The sequence below is a fragment of the Macrobrachium nipponense genome, chromosome 1 (genome assembly GCF_015104395.2).
Source record: "Macrobrachium nipponense isolate FS-2020 chromosome 1, ASM1510439v2, whole genome shotgun sequence".
Taxonomy (NCBI): Eukaryota; Metazoa; Arthropoda; class Malacostraca; order Decapoda; family Palaemonidae; genus Macrobrachium; species Macrobrachium nipponense.
In genome coordinates this window covers 82,852,478-82,862,208 of record NC_087200.1, presented here as the reverse complement: position 1 = coordinate 82,862,208, position 9,731 = coordinate 82,852,478, and positions in this window count along the sequence as shown.

Sequence of the window (9,731 nt, the reverse complement as noted above, 5' to 3'; positions counted from 1 at the left end):
TATGTCACCTTTGGTGAACAAAGTTAATCGTATTTTGTTAATTTAAAGAACTCCTGTTAAAACGTAATTTGAGGGGGATTATATTGTTAGATTCTCAGATTTGAAATTAATCCTAAAATCAAAGGATGCGTTTCAAATATAAATTTGTATTGAACTACAGTACATTCATATTGTTAGATATTCAAAAGTAATTTGTAAACCAGTAAAAATATATTACTAATTGACTTAATTAAGTGCTCTATATTTTCAATCTGAGTATATTTTCCAAGTTTTTAGAGATTTCGTTTTATAACTTTTGATTCTAAAGTTATAATGTACCACAACACTAATATGTAGGTTAAGTGCCACTGCTGCACTGGGCATTTGTTCAGGGGTAGGTCATAGGCTAAGACATTTGTGGTGCGGAAGTAAAGTATTTTAATAATAAGAATAAGAATGGTGGAGTAGGTACTGTATTAATGTGTCCCTACACTTGTTCGATACCACAGATTCTTCAATAACTTAATGCAACCCAAGCCTATTAATGAGAATGGTTAGTAGTTGGATGTAGGTACGCTAGATTGTACCTTGGGAAAACACAGTAGTTTCCAGTTGCAAGATCATTATTTGAAAAAAATTTCAGGCCAGCATTTTCCGATCTGTGGTCCCATTTTCCGGCGCTTGCTCAGGACTCGTGCGACATAGGACTACTTGAATTCACAACTAATCCCGCTTAAAAGAAAAAAAATAGACGAAAATGAAATTAGATGGTTCGAGGGATAAATGAAACTCGTGGATTTTAATTGCTGGTTCGGTTGGGAAATGTGTTTTAGAAATTTTTTTCAGTAGTTTTCTTCAGAATTAAGGAAAATTAAGAAGAAACATCGTTCATGATAAATTTCTATCAGTATTTCCTTTACTTGCCACACCATGAACTAAGAGTTAACGAATATCTTCAACCTTGTATCTAAGGTTGAGGCAAGAAAGTTCCCTTGAAGTGAGTTTTTATATTCACACCTGAAACCACTGCGCTATGACACTCAAAGCAGAAAACTTTATTAACTTACGTAATTATCAGGTTTATAAGAAATGTAAGTTCGCTCGTAAAGAAGAAAGCTGTAATAAGGTTATTAGCATAGGGGAGGGTTTAATGAAAAAAAAAAAAAAGTATACTAGCTTTATACTTGTGTATATTCCAGATATACAATTCGTAACGAATCGAGAGGTTGCGCTATACTTAAACTGGAGCTTAGTTAATTGTAATATATATATATATATATATATATATATATATATATATATATATATATATATATATATATATATATGACTGGTAAAATGTTCTGTAACAAAAGAATTTCATCTAATAAAAGGAGCCATAAAAACACCAAAATGTAGAGAGAAAAGTACTATATTTCATAGACTGCTGTCTCTCTCTTCAGGTATATGAATGAGAAAAGTTTACAGAAAAGGTGGTATTTATACCAAGAGATCCGTCCACAAGTAAGCCAATTTAGGTCACCCCCGCTGATAATCTTCCTTTAATCTTCTTAAGCGTTGGTTGAATGAACACTGCGTCGACGACATCTGAGATCCACGCCCCTTTTGAGATGTTCATTACCTGCTTCTCTTTTATTAAGGCCGATTCCATCATTTGACTCTTGTACCGCAGTTGCTGCTATAAACTTACACGTGACATATTCCAGTTTATTCTATGGTTATGTTCATTTATATGGTTGAAAATAGCCGAGTTCTGTTGTCCATACCTAACTGACCGTTTGTGTTGTATTATCTCTGGGGAAGTGATTTACCTGTAATCCGATGTAAGGTTGGTCACAGTCCTGGCATGGGATCTCTTATACCCCAGAGTCTTTGGGAGATGTCTTTTGTTGGACGTTAATCAGGGATTTGGCTAAGGTATTTGGGTAGGTAAATGCAAAGGGTTGGATTTCCCAAGGGTGTGAGTTACTCTCTTAATCGTCTCCAGGTGGGGAATTTTTATTTTATTGTTGGGTGTGTCTCTGGTCTTGTCTTTTAGGGGGTCGGTAGAAAATTATGTTTGCTTTTTGAATTGCTTTCTCAATTATATGGTCAGGATACTTTAAAGATGAAAGTTGCTTGCGAATTAGTTCAAATTCTTTTTCCAGGAAATCTGGTGAACAAATTCGTAAGGCTCTTAAGAATAGGTTGCTAGCTACACCTATCTTGATAGTAATGTCGTGATAGCTAAAGTATTGAATATATGAAAGTGAGAACGTTGGTTTTCTGTATATGGTAAATTTGTATTCTGTCGTGTGTCTGATTATTAAAACATCAAGAAAAGGAATTTTGTTGTCTGTTTCCCATTCAACTTAAAATTTGATGCTGGGCACTAATGCGTTTAATTTTGAGAGGAATTCATTAAAATTACCCCACTTATTATATCCAAAATGTTAGGATGTCATAAAACCACGTATCTCATCCACGACATGTTTTTTGGGTTTTATTGCATTTATTACTGTAGTTTCAAAGTATTCCATGTACAGATTGGCTAAAAATAGGACTTAAAGGACTACCCATACTACACCCGAATTTTTGCTTGTAGAATGATTCCCCGAATGAAAATACGTTATTAAGATGCACATAATTCAACTAACTTTATTATTTTTGTCAAGCGCCAAAGGGAAATGATCTGAATAGGGGATAATTTTTCCCTTAAAAACTGAAGAACGTCCTGTACTGGTACTTTTGTGAATAGGGAGTCTACGTCAAGGCTTAAAAGTTCTATGTTGTGAAGTGGTATATGTGCTTTCTCTGAATTTGTGACAAAAGTCTTCCGAATGTTTGATGTGACTGGGAGAAAAATGCCTAAAAAAGGAGGAAAGGAGGCCAGCTAACCATTTAGAAATTGTTTGTAATTGAAAGCTCCGGCGCATGAAAACGATGGGTCTGAATGGAAGATTGTCTTTGTGAGTTTTGGGAAGGCCATAAAAAAGTATGGGTAATTTAGGTTATTAATTACTTTAAATTTCTCTAATAGTTCAATACTCTTTTTGTCTTGGCCAATTAATCTTACTTTCCGAAAAAATTCTGTGGGAACGTTCTGGAGGGGATTTTTTCGTCAGTTTTTCGTAAGTATTTGTGTCGCTAAGGAGCTGGTTGATTTTGTCGAGGTAGAAGTCTTTGTCCATTATTACAATTTTGCCGTCTTTGTCGGATCTACTTATTATAACGTCTAACTATTTTAGCGAGTGGATGGCTATCATGAATCTGCGGGGAACAGGATATTTCTTATGAAGGTCAGTTTAAAGCATTTAGTAACACTCCTTTTAAACATATCTCTTCACGGCTGTAGTTTTTGTCAGATATGAATTTATCAAAAGCCACTATGAAGTCTAGGTTGTTTTTGCGGTCTGGCATAAGGGCAAAGGATAAGCCTAAATTTAAACTAAATGTTGATTTACAGTAAGGGGGGTGTTGGATAAGTTTAAAACTTTGTCTTGTTGTTCAAGATTATTCCATGCGCTATTATCTATTAGGTTATTTAACTTGCGTAAGTCTGTTGGAATGAGTCACGCTATTATAGGCAGCAATGTCGGAACAGAATGAGATCAGATACCTGTAATGTGGTCCGTAGTGAGGAGGTATTTATACCAAGAGATCCGTCCACAAGTAAGCCAAAATTTAGGTCACCCCCCGCTGATAATCTTCCTTTAATCTTCTTAAGCGTTGGTTGAAATACCACGTTTTCTGTAAACTTTCTCATTCATATACCTGAAGAGAGAGAAAGCAGTCTCTGAATATAGTACTTTTCTCTCTACATTTTTGGTGTTTTTATGGGCTCCTTTTATTAGATGGAATTCTGTTGTTACAGAACATTTTTACCAGTCATTGTCAGCCCATTATGGAATTCAACCGCCTTTCCACGAGTCTTCACTCACTTCCAGAAGTCAAGCCAGTTTTCCGCAAGTTTGAGAAAGAACTGAACAGACTGCACCGGCTGAAAAAAGAAAAACCAAAACACTTTTTGGAAGAATGCCTCAAAGAAAAAGTACTTCCAAAAATGTACGGATTCGGGAGATGGACTCTGCAATCAAACCCCTTCCCTCTATCACACAAGATTTTCTTGGAAGAAAGAATCTCCAGTACGAGAAACGACATCTTCGTGCTACGCAGAGTGATATATGGAACTCAATCTAATCTTCGCCTCCTCACTACGGACCACATATACAGGTATCTTGATTTCTTCTGTTCCGACATTGCTGCCTATAATAGCGTGACTCATTCCAATCAGACTTTTTTACGCAAGTTAAATAACCTAATAGATAATAGCGCATGGGAATAATCTTGAACAACAAGACAAAGTTTTAAACTTATCCAACACCCCCCTTACTGTAAATCAACATTTAGTTTTAAATTTAGGCTTATCCTTTGCCCTTATGCCAGACCGCAAAAACAACCTAGACTTCATAGTGGCTTTTGATAAATTCATATCTGACAAAACTACAGCCGTGAAGAGATATGTTTAAAAGGAGTGTTACTAAATGCTTTAACTGACCCTCATAAGAAATATCCTGTTCCCTGCAGATTCATGATAGCCATCCACTCGCTAAAAAAAAAAAACGTTAGATGTTATAATAAGTAGATCCGACAAAGACGGCACAAAATTGTAATAATGGACAAAGACTTCTACCTCGACAAAATCAACCAGCTCCTTAGCGACACAAATACTTACGAAAAAAAACTGACGAAAAATCCCCTCCAGAACGTTCCCACAGAATTTTTTCGGAAAGTAAGATTAATTGGCCAAGACAAAAAGAGTATTGAACTATTAGAGAAATTTAAAGTAATTAATCCTAAATTACCCTACTTTTATGGCCTTCCCAAAACTCACAAAGACAATCTTCCATTCAGACCCATCGTTTCATGCGCCGGAGCTTTCAATTACAAAATTTCTAAATGGTTAGCTGGCCTCCTTTCTCCTTTTTTAGGCATTTTTTCTCCCAGTCACATCAAACATTCGGAAGACTTTTGTCACAAATTCACAGAAGCACATATACCACTTCACAACATAAAACTTTTAAGCCTTGACGTAGACTCCTATTCACATAAGTACCAGTACAGGACGTTCTTCAGTTTTTAAGGAAAAATTATCCCCCTATTCAGATCATGGTTCCCTTTGGCGCTTGACAAAATAATAAAGTTAGTTGAATTATGTGCATCTAATAACGTATTTTCATTCGGGGAATCATTCTACAAGCAAAAATTCGGGTGTAGTATGGGTAGTCCTCTAAGTCCTATTTTAGCCAATCTGTACATGGAATACTTGAAACTACAGTAATAAATGCAATAAAACCCAAAAACATGCTGTGGATGAGATACGTGGATGAGATACGTGGATGACATCCTAACTTTTGGATAATAAGTGGGGTAATTTTAATGAATTCCTCTCAAAATTAAACGCATTAGTGCCCAGCATCAAATTTAAAGTTGAATGGGAAACAGACAACAAAATTCCTTTTCTTGATGTTTTAATAATCAGACACACGACAGAATACAAATTTACCATATACAGAAAACCAACGTTCTCACTTTCTATATTCACTACTTTAGCTATCACGACATTACTATCAAGATAGGTGTAGCTAGCAACCTATTCTTAAGAGCCTTACGAATTTGTTCACCAGATTTCCTGGAAAAGAATTTGAACTAATTCGCAAGCAACTTTCATCTTTAAAGTATCCTGACCATATAATTGAGAAAGCAATTCAAAAAGCAAACGTAATTTCTACCGACCCCCTAAGACAAGACCAGAGACACACCCAACAATAAAATAAAAATTCCCCACCTGGAGACGATTAAGAGAGTAACTCACACCCTTGGGAAATCCAACCCTTTTGCATTTACCTACCCAAATACCTTAGCCAAATCCCTGATTAACGTCCAACAAAAGACATCTCCCAAAGACTCTGGGGTATATGAGATCCCATGCCAGGACTGTGACCAATCTTACATTGGATTTTACAGGTAAATCACTTCCCCAGAGATTAATACAACACAAACGGTCAGTTAGGTATGGACAACAGAACTCGGCTATTTTCAACCATATAAATGAACCTAACCATAGAATAAACTGGAATATGTCACGTGTAATTTATAGCAGCAACTGCCGGTACAAGAGTCAAATGATGGAATCGGCCTTAATAAAAGAGAAGCAGTAATGAACATCTCAAAAGGGGCGTGGATCTCAGATGTCGTCGACGCAGTGTTCATTCAACCAACGCTTAAGAAGATTAAAGGAAGATTATCAGCGGGGTGACCTAAATTGGCTTACTTGTGGACGGATCTCTTGGTATAAATACCACCTTTTCTGTAAACTTTTCTCATTCATATACCTGAAGAGAGAGACAGCAGTCTATGAAATATAGTACTTTTCTCTCTACATTTTGGTGTTTTTATGGGCTCCTTTTATTAGAGATATATATATATATATATATATATATATATATATATATATATATATATATATATATATATATATATATATATATATATATATATCTATATATATATATATATATATATATATATATATATATATATATATATATATATTGTATTAGGAAAAATTCGCAAGTTGAATCAATATTTTTTTGCCTCAAAAAGCTAACTTCATTTTACCTACCGTTTTTAACCACAATAATGTGCAACCCAACATTTAATTAACCTACTTTTAGAAAGACTAATAGATGCGGTGCCCAGTAGCCTACCTCTTGGGAGTAAAACACTGAAACTCTGAACTTAGGCTGAAGTTAGCTCTTGTGGTGTGTCATATTAATTTGTTTTAAGTACCTTCTTTAACAAAATTTCCTACCACTGTACTGATAAATAGTCTATTTACTTTAGAACTGAAATATTGTAATTAAAGATATTGGCACATTTTACGCAAAATCCTGATGGGCTAGTTGTAGCTTATTTTTCATAATTGCAATGTGTATAAAAATTTTAAGGCCGTATTCCAAATTTTTCCTCATAACGTTGTGAGCATACAAAAGGCTCTCCCCAACTCAAAGTATAATTACCGTTGCCTGCTATTACAGATAATCATTTCACTTTGACTTCGTAAGTTTCAATGATGAGACTTGAAAACAATCAATTGCTTCGCAGACAACTTCAAGTACCCCATTTAAATGGATGTAGTAAAGAGAGAGAGAGAGAGCGCACGCGGTAATCATAATCACTTTGGTAAACATTAGCTTTAAAAGCTATTATCGTCATATTCCCAGACTTGATATGAACGGCATTGACTCTCCTCTGAGACCTCAGAAGGATATATCAACTCTCATACCACGAATCCTAATGTGTCTAAGCATGGAACTATATACATGGAATGGACATGCTTGTATAAATATATTGACGCTGATGTCAATGCGCGGCGCCATTAAGGGTGGAGGTGACGCTGAATTAAGCTATTAAAAGCATAGTCTTGCAGACGCTTTTTTCACGATTTCGTCCTTAACTTTCTATCGATTTTAATGAATCTAGGCTCATTGGAAAGCTGCTGAAAATCCCTTTTAAATGCATATAATTGAGCGTGTAGAAAATACGGCGCTGCAGTGTTTTAAGTAAAGATATCCAGTTATGCATTTTGCCTGGATTCGCTTTTTTTTTACTATACTGTTCCATTTTTTAATATAATAAATAAATTTATCATAGGTTAAAAGCTCACGAAAAGCACTTTCCAAGGAACCCATACAAATAGAAATAATCATGCATGCCATGTGCTGAGACTGAGTGATTTCATGTCTTTGCCATGGGGCTGCGTAATAAATTTTACTACTAAAGCCTGTTGAACCCTTATATTTTATATCCTAAGTATTGGTCTTTATACTCTACTTTGCATTTTATGCACTACCTAGGTCTTATCACCTTGTTATCCAGTCTGTATCACCCAGGGATTAACCATATCACCATGACACAATGGACTTAACTTGTACTAATTATGTTGACTTATGATTATTGCTTACTTATATCAGTCATTATTACAAAAAGAGAAACACTTGTTTATAAACTATTTTTACAGATCACTTATTACTGTCAGTTTTATTAATTAATGCTAATAATTTTAGGTCTTATTTTAAATGTATTATCATGTTAACAGAAATTACTAGAATGTGTACTACTAAATTTACTTTATCATAATGGAACAAATGTCATAGATGACAAGATACTTTCATGGAATACTGTCATGGAAAATTAAGAGATTACACTCCTATATGGCGAGGTGGGCATTGTGATACAAAGCTCTTCCACCCTTTGCAATGGCGATGTGCTGCACAAGGCAATTTCGCGCATGTCCATTCCATTATGCGTCTAAGCTTCCTTCTGGATGAGGGCACGGGTAACGTCTAGCTGATTGATCCGAGAGATGGGCGTATGATTTGGAAAAAGGAAACAGGTCACTTATACGTATTATTTTGAAGTTATCCTTGCACCTATAGTATATTGTTATAAAGTTTCCAGTTTGTTTCGAACATAGTGCTGGTGTTGGGTGGGCTGCTATTTAGGCTCTAATGTCTGGTTTGTCAAGGTTAAATACAGCAAGGCCTTGAGAGTTTCATGGTTACATCGAAAGTGGACAAAAGTTGGAGGCACCATGGTGTGGACCATTGCGCTTCATGCATGTGGAGTGGCGTAGATCTTGAAATTGTTCTCATAAGAAGTTGATATGAATTCAAATTTCTAGCTGACCTTAAATTCTGTTTGGTGGGGGAAGTTTTCTTAAAATGCTTGAAACTAATATCAGAGTATTTCCAGATTTTCATTTAACTCTCGGGGCATTTTGAACATACTGTATACTGTAATGGGCAGCATTATTTTGCCGTTTTATTGGTATGAAGAATAGTTACTAATTTAGTCCTACCGTTTACTGCACCTTGATTTTTCTAATCATTGTCTGGAAGTGCAGAGGGAACTTAATTGGGTCGTCGATAGCGGATTTGTCTGGGCAGATGTTTCAGCAAGTCGTACGGAGTGCTAGTTTTGTTTTGCTGCTTTGAATTCAACTACTGCCTCATCAGGGATAAGAAATAACGGTAAAGAGGACCGCTACCTTCGTTGCTGTCCCAATGATAGTGCTCTGGCTGGCTCGCAGGCTTGTGCGTTGATAGAATGAATCGTGCCAGCCTGTCATGGGAAAGGAAGATAGGTTAAGAACATTTTTGGGTGTTCACCGAATTTCTCAACGAATGTGTCTTGTAGATTGCTTGGTTACGCAGCATACTTACCCTCAAGTAAGACCATTTCTTACCCCGTAGGAGGGTGGCGCCGTCAGTGCACCTCATTCGTGCAATGTGGGTATTATTTAAGGTTTGCAGCGTCCCTTCGGCCCTAGCTGCAACCAGTTTCAATCCTTTTACTATACCTCCGTTCATATTCTCTCTTCTATCTTACAGTCCACCCTCTCCTAACAATGGTTTCATAGTGCAACTGCGAGGTTTTCCTCCTGTAACACCTTTCAAACCTTTTACTGTCAATTTCCGTTTCAGCGCTGAATGGCCTTAGTTGCCCCAGTGCTTGGCATAATGCCAAAAATCCATATAAATCAAATCAAGACCATTTCTTTCCAAAAATGTTTTTAAAAGCCGCTTAACCACCGTTGCTCATATTAAAAGCCTTCGACTTGTGTTACTCGTATTAAAAGCCGCTAAATTGGCGTTACTGTTCATTAGGGACTGAGTGAGAGGCGGTTTGGGACTCTACCAAAGTCATTG